Source organism: Dreissena polymorpha, chromosome 1, assembly GCF_020536995.1.
Source record: "Dreissena polymorpha isolate Duluth1 chromosome 1, UMN_Dpol_1.0, whole genome shotgun sequence".
Lineage (NCBI taxonomy): Eukaryota > Metazoa > Mollusca > Bivalvia > Myida > Dreissenidae > Dreissena > Dreissena polymorpha.
Window position 1 is genome coordinate 81410592 of NC_068355.1, and position 18430 is coordinate 81429021.

An 18430-nucleotide genomic window follows, 5' to 3' on the forward strand; every position below is an offset into this window, starting at 1 on the left:
CCCGCAAGGCGGTGCTCTTGTTATTATCCTACGCCATAGGCGGAGGGATATTGTTTTGGCGTTGTCCGTCCGTCTTTCTGTCTGTCCGTCCAGAGTAATATCTTGGAAGTGCTTTGGTGGATTTCGTTGAGACTTATGAGTATATATATGGATAATCGGATGATGCACGCCAAATGCCATTGTACACCAACTGATAATAATAGAGTTATGGCCCTTTGTATGTTGAAATAATGCTTTTTGTGTGTCCAGAGCCATATCTTGGAAGTGCTTTGGCAGATTTCATTGAAACTTGGTATGAGTGTCCAGAAGCATATTGGCGGGGGATATCAATTCAAGGAATATGCTTGTTACCCCTATGTTAGTCTTTAATCCATATCTCCTTAACCCATAAGGGGATTTTCATGAACCTTGGCTTCAATGTTGAGGTCATTAAGATGATGTACAGAAGGAATATATCAGGAAAGCTAGCTCAAGTTCAAAGTTGCACTTCAAGGTTGAAGTTTTTAATCTTCATTGTATTGTCTGCTCCTATACCGTTTGAAGTATTTTCTTTAAATTCAGCTGACATGTTTAGGTCATCTAGACAATATGCAGAAGATATGCCAATCATGCCTGCTCATAACAAAGGCAAGGTTATATTTTAAGGTCAAAAGTTTGAGCCTCTTATTTTGTGTCTTGAACATGTCTTCTATATCCTCAAAAATATCTTCTATATCCTCAAAAATATCTTCTATATCCATTGAAGGATTTGATGAAAGTTGGTGTAAATGTTTTGGTCATTTAGACAATGTTCAGAAAACATGTCTCGAGTCTGAGATTCATGCAGGCTCAAGGTTAAGATTACCTCAATATTTAAACAATCTGAACAAGGGATTGTAAAAGCTGTCTTTTGGATCGCCTTGTTACATTTTCCTATAAATTGATCCACACAAGTATTAGAAAATAGATTTTCTGAAGAGATTTTTAGCCATGAAAGGGCTAGTTATACCCAGAAAATTGTCTCAAATCATTTTAATTGAAATTTTAAGAAGTTGTAGAGAAAAGAATAAACCACCTTAATTTCCCCAATTTTAGTAAAAAACAACGGAAAAAAATATCAAAATCTAAAATCCGGGCCCTATTCCTCAAGCGGTGAGAAAGAACTGTGATGCAAGTGAATTGGTTGCTGTTGGACTTCAAATAAACTGCTTGGTTTAAGCTGTATTCACTTGAAGAATTTTTTTCTGCCATACAATTGCAGTTATATATTGCATTAGCAGGAATGATCTGGCATTGATTACTGCAAATTGAAACTGACACTCAAGGATTGTCTATTGTATATAGCTTTCACTTTATCTGGTAAATACATAGCTGAGCTTTTTAGGGGCTCATGACAGTTTCAAAGTCTTCATCCAAGCGGAAGGTTTGATGATTGTTGACTTACCAGGTTGAGCTACTTTGTTTCACCATCTTGGGAATCGGGTCAGGATGGGGAAACATCATATTGTTTTACAAAAATAAGGTTATTTAATTGTGTGTGTTTTTATGGCCCCGGTAAGGTGGCATATAGCAGTTGAACTGTCGGTCAGTCCGTCACTCTGTGCTTCCGTCCGAACACTTTAACATTGCCCATAACTTTTGCGCTATTGGAGATAGCAACTTGATATTTGGCATGCATGTTTATCTCATGGTGCTGCACATTTTTAGTGGTCAAAAGTCAGGTCAATGTCATCCTTCAAGGTCAAAGGTCAAATATATGGCTTCAAAGGAGCGCAGTAGGGGGCAGTGTGTTTCTGACAAACACATCTCTTGTTTTTGGCTTCAAATGCCTAAAAATTGACAATGAAAGTGATTTTAACATTCGATTTGCCAAGGGTCAACATAAAGAGCTGAAAATAGAGATAAATTGAATTGGTCGAAGAAAAAAACCACACTTTTTATACCATCTCTATGGTATTTTACCCAGGGTTTTTGGAAAAATATGTACGTATTGAGATATGGAGTGGGTCCAATTTACAACCCAAAAATTGACCAATAAAAGACACTGAGGCTCAATAACCAGGAACATTTTTAAGATTCAACTTAGTCATAATCTTAGACTCCGAATTTCATGTAACATTTTGGATACCTGCACTTGTTATTTTCCTTGAAAACTATGCAAACATTTCAATCCTTCCTATTGCTCACAGTCAGATAATGTGAAGAAATTTGCTGGGTTCTGGCTTAAACCAATTACTGAGATTTATTTAAGTACACCATATTAATAATAAGAAAATATTGCACATATTTAAAAAAACTTGGACCAATGATGATGATTTTTGTGTGCATGTTTGTGTAATCTTCTGTTGAATGGATAATCATACAAAATGCGTAATTATGCTGTAAGATGAAGTGATTCAATTGATATAATTTGAACTTACCATTAAGGATCAATAAAAATCTGTAAGGCATTTAACAAATTGAGTTCACTTCTGTTGAGAAAATGTTAGTACACTGCTATTTACCCAAGTGTGACTTCATCATCATTCTGTGCCTTTTGCCATCCTTGATTTCAAATGTAATTCTCTATAAACACTTAGGACCCTGATCTAGAAAGCAGTTTGGATAATTGAAAACACCATTTACCAGGGTTTCATTATGGCCCGCTCACTGTAGTTATTATTTCAGACCAATCAACCAATCAGTTATGCAGCAGATATTCACTGCCGACTTATAACGCTGCTTAGGCTTATCAGTTGATCTATCTAGGAAAATGACACAAGCATTGCAAGTTTTTTTAGTCAGTGATCTGATGGTACAAAAAAATTAAGCCATCGTGAATGGAAGCCCTTATAATGCCAAATGTGAAACATGCTGCTGGAATTTTGGCAGTTACCGGCCTGTCAAAGTTGGCTATAGATAAATAAGAAATGATCATTACATGTCAAACAAATTATCTAGAAAGAAATTAGAGGAATCTATTTCCTAGCAGCGTCTTTGTTCTTGATAATTGACTATAGACTGTTGATCTAATATGAGATTGGGAATTGCATGAGGCACACATTTCCCAGGTACAGGCTGCTGAAACTTCACCAATACTGATGCTTGAAGTGACTTAGTATCATGTTTTATCAGATTTTATTACTGAGGAACTATCATCATGGAACTACTTCTTCTTGGTTTTATTTTCTGAGTACTTAAAAGAAACTTTTCTTAGTACTTTTAAGGAAACAATTCTTTGTTTTGTAATACTGTAAAGACATAAATAATTATTTATGCCCTATGCAGTAATAGTAGTTTGATAATTATAATGGCCGAAAAGTGACCTATCTGAAAAAAGGTGCATAACATGCTGTTTTTTGTTTAGGGACAATTTTTATATAAAAATATTATCAATTATTCACATTGATTAAGTTTCTGTAATGTAGGGGAAGATGAAATAAAGCAGAATGTAAAATCTTAAAAGTTGAAAGTTAAAGCTTTTCCGCACTGCCATACCCAATAATTAACACTCAATATTTGCTCTCCATGTTTAATTGGACATGCTCAGTGATTATGTACTTATATTAAATACACAAAATCTGGAAATTAACGAAAACATGTTTAAAACGATTATTGTCTCCCAAGTTCTTGACAGGAGATGTTTGTATTAAGTATCTGGATAGAATCTCTTTAGACCTTCAAGTTTTGGTTTAAGTTCTTTGCTGCATTGTTTCGAGGCTATAAAAAGAACAAAGCCAAGAACACTTGATTTTGAGTATTAATTAGGGCCAATCACAGTTGCTGAAAATCTTAATTGGCTGATAACAAAAGAGGTACTTATTGGAAAGAATTGAAAAGTGAGTTGAAACAATATGGTTTGCAGCTCCAGATTGTATTTAGATGTAATTATTATGGTGTGTTGAGCGATATATCAAGTGTTTTGTTCGAGGGTGACATTTTAAGGGGGGAGGAAGTATGACAACTGCAGAAGAAAGAATGATCTCAGGTTGTCTTTGTTTCAACAAAACTCAAAGGCCTTACTTATATGACAAAAAGGTATGTTATGTTCCAATATCTGACATTTATTGTTCTTATAGACTGTTATGTATTGAAAAGTAGTATACCAGTAATAAAGAATATAAATAGTTTGGTAGCAGGGACAACAAACAAGGTTGATTAAAGTTATATTTGGTGAAGTTTTTAATATGTATGAGGTCGAACAATGGTAGATATGTAACAGTTAGTAAAGGGAAATCACTCTAAAATGATAAGTGTTATTTAAACAAAAAACATCACTGGCAAATAATTGAAATACTTTGTATATCAACATTGTGTTTCATGCCCTAATTTCTTTACATTGAGAATGAACCTTTAATGCTCCTAATCACAGGTGGGGTGAAGGTGTAATACACTTTGGCTCATTTGATACCAAACTGCTGACCTTTATCAGAATATTGAAATAAATTGATAGATAAATTCTTTATAGCCAACCACAGATGGCCCTAAAATTGTCAGTTTATTATCAATTTTCAATCACCCATATCCTGTGAGAGGTAACATCAGCATCAAATTCCACATTTCTCATCCATTTAAATCATCCAGAAATTCAGAACATAGTGGGTTTGGGAACGATTGCTATCAATTTGGGGTATATATTGTGTTTATGTTAATATTGAATAGAAATCATTAAGTATTGAAGAAATTTAATATTTCCTGCGGTTGATGAAGATGGTCGAAGATAAATATTCAATAGATAGCTTATATAGTTGCCAATTTTTGTTGAACATTAAAATGCTATCTTTTCATCGGATGCTTTGCTTTATTAATATTCAGAGTATTATTTCCTGCAGTGCGTCACCCGGCAGGTTATCTATAATTTTGCAATTTATGATGGCAATTTGCACTGTAGTGAGCAGATACTTGTTGCTGCTGACTTTGTAAAGATATAATGCCGTAATTGTTGTCTAGATTAGGGTGATATTGTGTTCATACCATTTTGTATCATATTGAAGAGTGATTGCTTGAATAGACTCATCAAGCCAATATGGAAATGTGATGGGTGAGGTGTCTGAATTGAAATATGGGCATGTTTTAAAGGCAGAAAGGTTATTTGAAAAGAATATTGCTGTTTTTACATTGGGATTGTTATTGATTTGGATTCCTTAGCAAGTCATGTTTGATTTTCTCATAAAAATTATATACATATATTTCCTCTGTTTAATTTGTCATTTTGTTATTACCCCATTACAATTGTTAATGGGGGCTATATAGGAGTCACTTTTTCGGTCTGTCTGTTGGTCGGTCTGTCTGTCTGTCCCAAAATCTTGTCCGGGCAATAACTATGTTGTTCATTTTGAGATTTAAAAACCATTTGGCACATGTGTCGTGCGAAAGAATTACGTCGATATCTCAAAGGTCAAGGTCACACTTTGAGTTCAAAGGTCCAAAATGGTCATTAATGAGCTTGTCCAGGCCATAACTTTGTCATTAATTGTGAGGTTTTAAAATCATTTGGCACATTTGTTCACCATCATTGGACGGTGTGTGGCGCGAAAGAATTACGTTGATATCTCCAAGGTCAAGGTCACACTTTGAGTTCAAAAGTCAAAAATGGCCATACATGAGCTTGTCTGGGCATGCAATAACTATGTCGTTCATTGTGAGATTTTAAAATCATTTGACACATTTGTTCACCATCATTGGACGGTGTGTCCCTCGAAAGAATTACGTCGATAACTCCATGGTGAAGGTCACTCTTTGAGTTCAAAGGTCAAAAATGGCCATAAATGAGCTTGTCTGGGCCATCACTATGTTGTTCATTGTGAGATTTTAAAATCATTTGGCACATTTGTTCATTATCATTGGACGGTGTGTCGCGCGAAAGAATTACGTTGATATCTCCAAGGTCAAGGTCACACTTTGAGTTCAAAGGTCAAAAATGACCATAAATGAGCTTGTCCGGGCCATAACTATGTCATTCATGGTGAGATTTTAAAATCATTTGGCACATTTGTTCACCATCACTGGACAGTGTGTTGCTCGTAAGAATTACGTTGATGTCTCCAAGGTCAAGGTCACATTTTGAGTTCAAAGGTCAAAAATGGCCATAAATGAGCTTGTCTGGGCCATGACTATGTCGTTCATTGTGGGATTTTCAAATCATTTGGCACATTTGTTCATTATCATTGGACGGTGTGTCGCGCGAAAGAATTATGTTGATATCTCCAAGGTCAAGGTCACACTGAGTTCAAAGGTCAAAAGTCCATAAATGAGCATTCTGGGCCATAACTATGTTGTTCATTGTGAGATTCTAAAATAATTTGTTCACTATCATTGGACAGTTAGTCGCACGAAACAATTACATCGATATCTCCAAGGTCAAGATGTTTCTTTTCGGCAACTGCTATCAATTAATATTCTTTAGGACGTCACTGATTTTCCGATAATTAATAACATTTGGTGTATTTAAACTTACAAAATAAGTCTATTATTGAGACGTATCGTAAGCATTATGTTGCTAAAGTCGGCTCTAGGAGAAGTGCTCCCCCGGAGAACTGCCCCCCCAAAGATTTTTCACTGGGCGGAGAACTGCCCCCTCACTGTTTTTGTATAGGGCGGAGAACTGCCCCCCTGCTGATTAATAAGGGGCGGAGAACTGCCCCCCTGTCAGAATTGATGACCCGGAGAAGTGCCCCCTAATTAAAGAAATAGCGGTGATATATAAAGCGAGTATTATAATGACAATAACGCCAGTAACTTTCTTGCTATTATGTATTGAAATTGAGTGAAATGTCAAAAGTAATATAAAGTTGTACAAGTAATAAAAGTTTTAAAACGGCATGAAATACCTACCTCGGCATGGACGTCGTCACGTCGCCAACTTTATAATCACGTGATTTTCGTCAATGTGAACAAAGAAAAACAAATAACTTTTTGCTAATAAAAAGTTTTCGCGGCTGAATTATTTGATATTTTCCCCGTAATAAAAACAAACAATTAGCATGCAATTTAATCCATCCTTATGCCAGCTGAAAACAATAATTTATTTGTTTGTTTTCGCCAATTACGGATTTGGACGGTTCAATATAATAAACCCGTATGCGGCTTTATTCAAAGCTAACAAGTTCTTAACAATTAAGGTCGGTCCGGTCTACCAATTAAAAGATTAAAAGATCGCGGTACTTATCGTTAACGGTAACAAGTTCTCTGCCTGCCTTATTAGCTGCTAATTAAAGCAACTGTTACCGATTTTGTTTGTTTGGCATGTCGACATGATCTGCTCAAAATGCAAACTGCGGACGACTCGACGGTCTGGCGATGCTACCGACGGATAAGGTGCTAGAAGACATGAATTAACTAAACAACATAAATAAATTGCTTATAAATTCAACTTCACTTCATTTTTTTCTTCAAGTCAGCTAAATTATTGCCTTTGCCTTGCCTATTAATTTACTTTTTTATATGTCAATTAACTTTTTTCCATGGGTCAATACTATCTTTATAATGTAAATTAATTCCGATGTAACTTTTCCTCCATAAGTACCGAGTTGCACGTCTATATTTAGTTGCAACACATTGCCAGTATTAACACGCACGCGTTTCCTGTGTGGATCTCGACTATGTTTCGCGCTCTTATTAAAACACGACTTTTACAAGGCATTCATGTATAGTGAGTGGTGCAGATGCGTACCAAGGGCCTTAAACAGTATTATCACATACCTCTAGACAATTTGTGTTATTCAGTTCGATAAATGGTAATATACTTGTACTGAAATTAAATTGTTACCGGATAAAATGTGTACGGCGATAACGTAAAATTACCCGTAAGTATTGTTTTCACTACGTAACTAATAACTAATATGACACCGGGGGGCAGTTCTCCGCCCCTACAGATTTGATGGGGGGGCAGATATCCGCCTACTAAATTCTGACAGGGGGGCAGTTCTCCGCCCCTACCGATTTGATGGGGGGGCACCTCTCCGCCACCTTTAAAATAAGGGGGCAGTTCTCCGGGGGGCAGTTCTCCGGGGGGGCACTTCTCCGGATACCGCTAAAGTCCAGTGGTATGTCAGCGTTGTATTCTGATGGAGTGATCATTTTCCTCCCATCTGCCAAAATCAGTGATTGACAGCTTGTACCCATTGTTTGGATATCTGCTCACCCATTCTGTGGCATGTCCTTTCAAGAAACAGATTATGCTGTGATTAGAACACATTAGTAGCTGAGGATTGTGTAGCCTTGATTGGTTTCCCAGTCAGGCCTGGGTCTCCTACCAGTGAAATCAAACACTTGTGATGCGCCACAATACTGGTGATTGGGTTAAGGGATTATGTGTCATGTGACCTGACTGTGATCATGTGATCAATGGCTTGAAATATTTTAATGGCTGTAGTTACTACTGATTTTGTGCTGATAATTGCATTTTTACTTCCTGTTCTTGAAATTGTTTATATTTCTTTATTGGACAATAGAAGTTGATATTTGGTGATCCTCGTTACTTTTCTAAAAATATTAACAATTCAACTGTAATAAAAATGTAATCTTAACATACAAAATTCATTTTTAAAATTATGACCCAAATAATAAAACGGTATATATTACAAAAAACATCCTGTTTGCAGATTTAAGGTGAGTTCAAACAGCTGTTGTTATAATGGGACTTATTGAATTCATATTTTTTAACTCAAATAATTTTAAAGCAACACTAATACAAGTAGTTGTTTCCATTCAGCATAACCTAACACAAGAGCTAATATATTTCATCCAAGCCCAGTCTAGGTCTCATATTCAGAATAGCTGCACACTAAATTTTCCCATAGGTATCATGCAGGAAACGATCTGCTGTATTCCTCCACATACAGACTGGTATCAGCGCAATGGGAAATATATTTTGTGTAGGCAAAGCGATGGCAAAGCAGCACATTCAATCAAGTTTAATGATCTGTCTCAGCTCTGATCACTGTTCACAGTGGATATGTGTACAGCAGTAAGGAGGCTGGGCCTATCGGTCGCCAATCAAAATAAAGACGCCGTTTCACATGCTGATTTGGTGCCTTGATTTTGTACACCAGTAAAAAACATAGCAGCTCCTGATTTATACCATTGATGAGGCAGTTTGTCTTCCGTTTAAAAACTTGTTTTAGTGTGGTCATTTTAGTTCTCGGTGAATATGGTGTTTAAATTGTACAATTTTTGGGAATTAAGAATATATTATCCTGTTATGTAAGTTGTGTTTTATGTTTAATTCAGAACAAACACACTTGAAAGTGTGAATTGTTAAATAATTGCCAGTGAAATGCTTAAATTAAATGTAATGTGTTCATGATGTAAATAAAGGAAGTTCTTGTAAAAAGTATGCATTTGACTGTGAACAGGAGCATGCTCATATATATAGGTATAAAGAGTTCTCTGTGAGATCTATGTACATTATAATTCAAAAATTGAATCAATATAAGTAGTTTGTATAGTGTTTAACCTGTGCAGTCCTACTGTATAAATGTACATGTGAATATTGTTAAGTGACCGAGATAAAAACATGCTGTAATCTAAATGTGTTTTTGTGATGTTGATCAGTGTTTATAATGATAAAAATAAAGATGATACAATTATATTTTGTGATCCATTTGTGAATGGTAATGATGATATAGCTGATAATGATGATTATAATGAAATAAGTAAAAATTAGCCAAGGCTTATGTTTTCTTGATACTAAAATTGCTACTTTTGATGATGATAAGGAGGAGGAGGACTATATTGATGATGATGATGATGATGATGATGATGATGATGATGATGATGATGATGATGATGATGATGATGATGATTATGATGATGATGATGATTGTGATGGTGATGATGAGTGTGATAGTGATGATGATGATGATATTGATGATCCATTTTAATTTTCATATTCAGGTAATGAAAGGTTGTATTTGACCCTATGCATAACTTCAATTAAAATTTCTGCTCATATATGTGATTTGGAAGCCATAAAAATCACCAAAAAGAAACAATACACTAAAGTAGCATGTATGATTTAAGGCGTAAAGTACCAAGAGCATGTATTTGGGCACGCTAGCAGTCTGTGAGGCCCCTGGTAGAGGGAGCTGCTCTTGTACGCTCGCTAGCAGTGATCTGATTGGTAATTCAACCCTCATACCAGAGCCTGAAGTTACCCCAAGACCTGCTACAAATCAGCTAGAATTTTAAATCGGTTTTTGACTCGTTCAATGTTTTTTGTGTCTCGGGTGTTCTAAGAGAGTGAATGGAAAACACATGTTGGAAGCCAAGTCAAATATCTATTAATATACAGTCTGTTCTTCTCTGTTTTCAGTTTGTGTTGTTTCGTGGGGTTTTAAGGAGCACAGGGATCTGGTTAAACTGATAAGATGAAAAAAGGCTTCCAATATATTTAGGAAAGCTGATAAGTGGTAATCAAATCATGCAAATCATTTGGAATAAATTTAATCGCGAAATGTTTCTTGAGATTTTCTCGAATCACCTGATTTCAGAGTGTGATTTTCTCAAATCACCTGATTTCAGAGTGATTACTTTTGATAATGTGCTTACAAATTAAAAAGAAGTTTGATTTTATTTACAAATTATTGACACAGTAGGAACGCTACACTTAAGAGTATTTCTGTCCCTTTATGCTGTATCATGCAGAACAGAATGGTAGCAACAAAATAATGCATACAGCTGTAACATTCCCAAAACGAAGAAAGATTCTGACCATTAAGTGATTCTTAATTTGAAATTTGATTAATTTGGTTAATCATAAAAAACTTTTGTTTAATGTTTCTGAAAGAACATTTTACCAATACCCTTAATTTTCTAGTTATCAAATAGATAAGTCCTCATGTCCAGCATGAAAAACTTCTGGGTGGGGCTATAGTTGGGCATAGAAAATCTACACCCCCTTGACATACAGTCAAAACGGACCAAGCGTTCAACTGAGAACAACTCTATATTACACTTGAGAATAACCGTCAATTGTCCATAACAGCCAATGGCCAGTATATTTCACTCCGAAAGTCATTTTTGAACTAAGAACAACGGTCAAGAGTCAGTTGTTTTGAGTTTTGAAAAGTAACAACACAAACGAAACTGAAGTGCACGTAAAAATATCAATGTGAGTTAGTAGCAATTATTGGTTGATGACATGACGACAAAGCATGAGCTTGTGACAAAGTCAATAGATATTTATAGCTGGCGAGTGTTGTCATAAGAAGGCGATAAAATGATTAGTGATCGTCTATTAAGGAAAAAAAGAAATAAACTTGCAGTTTTTTATAACAAACTAAATAAATTTTAACAAGATTTTGGCATCTTTTTCTTTGAATGAGAACGATAAAGATATTCTGTATTTTTGGTTTATGACAGTGAGTCCGCTTTTTATTTTTGTTGGGACGTGACATCAATGACATGCGATAACCTTTATTTGAAAGTATCTCCCAATCAATGTTATACGAACTGACGGAATGAACAAGATGCATGAGTAAACAACAATACTATCGTTGATAAAGTGATGTATTTAATGGTAACAACGTAGCAATACTACCAACTGACCAACAATCTTAAAATCAGTGATCTGAGAATAGGGGTCACTTTTTGACAACGGTCATTTTGGCCATTTCCCTTGACTGACCGCTGTTCTCAGCTTTGACTGTATTCTCAAAAGTCTGATGTGTTTGGTCTTTAATGTTTTGTCTTAAATATAACGTCCTGGTTCTGCATGTTATACTACAGTCAATCTTGTGGATGGTTAAGGGACCTTTGTCTTATGCGACCACTTTTAATTACCCCCAAGCGTTTTCACTCTATTTTGAGTAACTTGCAGTCTGTTCAGGTTGTATGCTGTTTGCTGCTCATCGGTATCTAAATAATGGAAAAAAGCCTTAAAAAATTGAATCTAGTAATAATGGTATTAAAAAAAATATAACTTTCTAAGGGACTACAAATGCGTCAAAACACATATCTAAGTGGTAAAGTGTTAAAGGCAAAATCGTTGTCAATGATTAAAAAAATATTATAAAATTAGGGGGCTTATAAAAACCTCCAATGAGGTCCACTCATATCATCTAAGATACAGCTTAGTTTATCAATAATCATAAATAGACATTAATAAAAATACACAATCTTACAAAGGGTTGAATAATTTGGAATATATTTGCATGTTATATAAAATGTTGTTACAATTCATGATTATCCTATATCAAGTGTAAAAGACATATACATGTAAGCATACATCAGAAATAGATGGAAGGCTCTTTAATTTGAAGGAATTTGGTTTAAGCCCTGGTGGCAAAGAACTTTTTACTTTTTCATCTTAAATTCTATTCTTGTCAATATAACGCTGCTATATTGTTTGGTGGTAAAAATATAGACGTTTGAGACATTCACTGACACAAATTAAAATGCCCCTATCTGTGAACAAATCCATTGGAGGTGAAATGCAGTTGTAATTACCCTGCTTTACATGTATATGGAAATATATTATGTTAAAAAATGATTTGTCAGCCCCTACCTAAGTTGTTCATTTTGCACAGAATAATCTTAGAAGTTTTTGTGAAATCTTTATGAAATTCTCTGGCATAGTTGGCATTTTCGTTAATGTTTGGTTTTCAGCATATTTGTGCTAATTTTACATTTATGTATTTTCTAGCAATTGTTTTACAGCTTCAGATGCTCTAATGAAAAAATGTAGCATTTCAAATTTCTATCATATGTAGATGTTATTCGTCTTGACTGTTTTCTGGCACTGTCACATATGGGATATGGAAAAATTGATGACACCGATGAGTAATAATACAGAATGACAACAATTAAAACATTTGGATTACCTCGTATGTGCCTGGTGCCAAGTCAGTGCAATTGGATGCTCCCCATCAGGACAGATGACTCATGTCGAATGTATTGCATATTTTGCACGGCTTAAACGAGGAAACCACCTTATTGTCGCAAGTCCTCATACTTTACTTTTATATATGTACAGTGTATTTTCTTTATGTAATTTCCTGGGAATATCATTAACATACAGCTGTTTGAAGCTTATTATTGATTTAATGTTTTTAGCTTGCTAATGCACCAAAAAGTTATATATGAATACCTGTTGATTGGCATTGGTTTAAGAGTAATAACTCTTGTTAGGGTTTTTATGCATAAAATACAAATATCTTTTACCAGTACTGATTCAAACTTTACACATGCCTTGATAGTTATTGTTGTGGCCAAGGCCCCAAATTTTCATATTTTGTTAAGCAGAATTATCTGACTTTTGATACGCCTGATTAAAAAAGGCATATTTTGGAACACTAGCAGAGGGTGTGGCGTTGGGCATCTGAGGTGTCCACTCAATAACTTAAGCATTTAAACAAGGATCATCATGAATTTGGTGATACAGATTTTTTTTTATAAAACCTGGGCCAAGTTCAATAACCACTCAGATCAATTATTATTTTTTTATGTCCCCCACCACTATAGTGGGGGACATATTGTTTTTGCCCTGTCTGTTGGTCTGATTGCGCCAACTTTAACATTTTGCAAGAACTTTTGCTATATTGGAGATACCGTAAAACGTTGTGTATGCGCATTTATGTATAACGCGCATCTACTTTATTAAGCTAAAAAATCGGGAAAAAAAGTTTTTGAAGCAAAAAAATCGGGGGAAAAATTCCGTACCGCTGTAACAGGCCATTTCTTCCCCCCTGGCCAATTTTTCCCCGGGGAAAAAATGGACTAGCCCATTTTTTCTCCGGGGAAAAAGTTGCCAAGGCCAATTCTTCCCCCCCTAGTCAAAATCTTCCCCCCTTAATTTTCATTTAATATATCTTTCTGTCTACACATTTTGACCTGTTTTTCCCCCCTGGCCAGTTTTTCCCCCCCTACCTTGTAAAAGTTTTAACAATAGAATTTGATTGAGAGTTGCAAAAACTGCATTCCCACTCTTATCTTTTATTTTACTTATCTTTTACATTTATTCTTCACTTTTCGGCCAGTATTTCCCCCCTGGCCATTTTTCCCCCCTACCATGTAAAAGTAGTTTTAACAACAGAATTTGATTGAGAGTTGCTAAAACTGCCTCCACCCCCTTATCTTTTATTATCTCCCGCGATAGGCGGAGGGATATTGTTTTGGCGTTGTCTGTCCATCTTTCTGTCAGTCCGGAGCCATATCTTGGAAGTGCTTTGGCGGATTTCATTGAAACTTGGTATGAGTATATATATATATGGATAAGGGGATGATGCTAGCCAAATGGCATTGTACATCTGTTAATAACGGAGTTATGTCCCTTTGTATCTTGAAATGATGCTTTTTTGAGTGTCAAATATAACAGACGCATTGAAAAAATTGAAGTCATTTTGCAATAAATTCTTAATAAGGGAGTGGGGGAAAGATTTGCCAAGGGGAAAAAAAATGGCAGAGAGTCATGTTGCAATTAATGCTTTAAGTAGGGGGGGAAAATTTGGCCAAGGGGGGGAAAGATTGGACTGGGCCATTTTTTCCCCGGGGGAAAAAACGGCCTAGGCAAATCTTTCCTCTGGGAAAAAATGGCCTAGGCCAAATTTTCCCGGGGGAAAAAATGGACCGCTACACCGCAGGATAACTGAAAATCGTTATATTTACATTGCCGATCTTGCGTGTTCTTTTATTGTTTCAATTATTAATTATTTTAAAGACGATAACGATACAACTAGTTCTTTTTTAAAAAAATCATATTATGCATAAAAATAAATGTTTGGATTTAACTGAATTATGCATGAAATGCACACTTTCCACGAGGATACCATCATGGTTTTCATCATATGTCTCCGAAGTAACTGTCCACGATTTTATCGTGGAGTACACATAACGGATGGATTAGTTATAACTAAGAAACTGACATTATTGATTGGTATTGTCATGTGGTTATTCATGCATGACTAATTCACAACCGCGCGTTTTATTTACAATGCCGATATCATGCGTTCTTTTGTGTCTGTAATTGACAGGAGATTTTAACGACTCAAACTTCTCAACACCATTACTGCATTACCGGCGATAAACAAACAATGGAGGTGTGAAGCCGTATGCCGGTTCGCATGTTTTGATAATAGCCCAGCTACACAAAACTTGACAGGTGACGCAAATTGCTGGATAATCACATCCTCAATCTTGACAAGATGTATGAAAACGTGTAAACAAACACAACATCAATTTTATTAACACATTTGAAAAGCAAGAAAAATAATCATAAATATATCGGGAAAGACCTTGCCGACATACTATTGTAAATCGACAAGTGCCCCCAAATAAATTGTGTAACCCTAGTACAGTAGGGTATAATATTGTGGGAAAACAATAACATTTAAATAAAAACGGCTTCCTTGTTTTTCATTCTCTTCTTCAAATTTATTTGATTTCAAAGCTCTGTAAGTACCTAAAAAAGATAGAAAATATTAATGTTAACTTTATTATTTTTGTCCATCTTATTCAGATCGTAAATATAACACTTTTATTAACACAGTTACAGTTAAAATACCGGAAAACATAATGATGCGAATTGCCGCAACTGGGTAACTGACAGGGAAAAAATGTCTTGGCATGGCTGTAGTTGTGCATAACGCGCATCAAGTTTTTAAAATGAAATTTTGGGGTAAAAAAGTGCGCCTTATACACAACTTTTTACGGTAGCAAGTTCATATTTGGCATGCATGTGTATCTCATGGAGCTGCATATTTTCAGTAGTAAAAGGTCAAGGTCATCCTTCATGGTCAAAGGTCAAAAAACTAAATCAAAGCGGCGCAGAAGGGGACATAGTGTTTCTGACAAACACATTTCTTGTTTAAATATGGCTTTCGAATTACAAAAATAATGGCCACAGGGAATGTGTCTTTTCTATAATTCAGACTCATCATAAAACTTTGTGATAATCTTTGTGGGCATATAATCTTATCTGAGTTCAACAATCAGACATATTGCTTGAAACACTAATGAATCATGGCCCTTGGAATATAAAAAATTGGCAAAATTAGCCTTGTCTACATTTCTAATCAACTAGTTATAATCATTATGTCATCAAACTTGGTCACAATTTGTGTATATCTATACATTTTTATGCCCCCGAAGGAGGGCATATGGTGATCGGAGCGTCCGTCTGTCCGTTTTTCCGTCACACTTTGCATTTAGGTTTTGAAAAATGCTTATAACTTCTATGTCCCTTGAGATGTAACCTTCATATTTGGTATGCATGTGTATATATACAAGGCCTTTCCATATGCACAAAAATGTTGACCCATGTTACCTTGAACTTGGGGTCCTCGTTTAGGTTTCGAAATCTGCGTTTAGGTTTGAAAAATGCTCATAACTTCTATGTCCCTTGAGATATAACCTTCATATTTGGTATGCATGTGTCTATGGACAAGGCCTTTCCATACGCACACAAATTTTGACCCCTGTGACCTTGACCTTTAACGTAGGGTCTGCGTTTAGGTTTCGAAATCTGCGTTTAGGTTTCAAAAAATGCTCATAACGTCTTTGTCCCTTGAGATATAACCTTCATATTTGGTATGCATGTGTATATGGACAAGGCCTTTCCATACGCACAAAAATGTTGACCCCTGTGACATTGACCTTGAACTAAGGGTCGAGGTTTAGGTTTCGAAATCTGCGTTTAGGTTTCGAAAAATGCTCATAACTTTTATCAAAGCGTTTATAGGGGGCATATGTCATCCTATGGTGACAGCTCTTGTTTAATTATGACCCTTGAATTATCAGAACTTTGCTTAATAAAAGTTGAACATTGTCTAAATAAAAAATCTTCAATCTTAAAATACTGGATCAATGTAATCCAGACCTTTAATCAGGAATAATTTGTGACTCCCTTGTCCATATGCTTTGTCTGTTATTCCCCCTTATAACCTCTCTGTGAACAGGGAAATATGTGTTTTTGGAACAAAGTTTCTTGTTAAATGAATACTTTTCGTTATGTGCATCAATCAGTATAAAATGATCATTATTAAAGTAAATTAACACCAGTGTTATAAACAATATATTTGATAGTATAGGTTGTTCATCCTTTTTAAGTTTAACTGGAGGTTGTATATTTGAGTCGCTTTATTTTCATCAACTTATTTTAACATCATTCCTGTATTTTATCTTGTTTTCCCACACCAGCATACGCCACGCTATGATTCTGTTAAATCTATAGAGTATCAATTATGATGTGAATAAGTCTTTTATCTGAAACATTATAATCTGTGGCCAGATATATGATCAGACCATACATACAGGGGTTGTGGCTGGTTTTACTGAAATTTATGTTTTATGCCATTTGATCAATGAGATAAGTGGCTGAATGGAAGCATGATGTATAGATGTACACAGGGACCTGAGCACTGTGAGGCTGGCGGCTATAATTTATATGTTGCTGATAGTGCTATTTCATAGTTTGACGAGTTGTTTGAAAGACTGGAATTTGATATTGATACCCTATAATGATATAGAGTATTTATATTTTGTAATAAATTTGCATATTTATGACACCAGATCGTATTTTAATGATGTGATGGCATGTAATCGAGAATTTGAATCTTCAATAGTCATGATCGTTATTAGTTGTATCATTTATAATGATGAATAAAGTGATGATGGTTAAGATAGATACTGTAACAAAACAATGCTGAGGTATTTACATTGCCCCTGATGTTGATGATTATGGTCTTGTTTAAGTGGGAAGAGGTGATGACAATTATGCAGATACTGGTTAGGTGATGATGATGGTGATGGTGATGGTGATGGTGATGATGATGAGGATGAGGAGGATGGTGTTGATGACACTTTGTTGAAGACACTTTGTTGAAGACACTTTGTCTTGCCACACAATATTAACTGATCTGACTGATCATTCTCAACATTGGTAATCAGGCCAGGCTCTGTGGATCTCATTTTCAGTGATCAAGGCCCCATCAACAATCCTCCATATCATTTATTCTCAAACTTCTTTCATCTTGTCCAATAAACAAGACCTTAATCATCTGAATTATCTAGCATTTTGGCAAACAAAAACAAAGCTGGAAATGTTACCAGTAATGATTCATTTCCAATATCCTTCTCCCCGTTTGAGTGGCTGGATGTTCTCATTCTACCTGATTGCTTCGTTAACATTGTTTTCTGCTGAATATAAAAATCACTGCTTGATTGGCCTGAAATGTGGAATGGAGGGATCTTGCCAAGAATAATCACTTCTGAAACAATGGCCAATAAGATCACACTATCATATAAGTAGATAGGGTAGTTAGAGCTGATAATGGAGGGGTTAAAGGGATTTTTGATGTTTATATGGCTGCTGGGCAGTTATTCCTAGCTTCTGTTTTCCTTTTCACACCAGATTCACTTTAATTGATTCAGACAGTATCATGGATGTGGAAAACCCAAGCAATATGTTATGCAATCTGGATAGGTCTGAGGATGACAATTACATCAAGATTTTACTAGAAAATTTGGTGGCAGT

At 35.5% G+C, this 18430-nt stretch overlaps 1 protein-coding gene across 6 annotated transcripts in view; it reads left to right on the forward strand.

Moving 5' to 3' along the window:
• The window catches only part of LOC127837709 (protein CASP-like), a 149619-nt gene that overhangs the window by 51316 nt on the left and 79873 nt on the right, over positions 1-18430 (forward strand). The gene's annotated exons all lie outside the window — the stretch shown is intronic.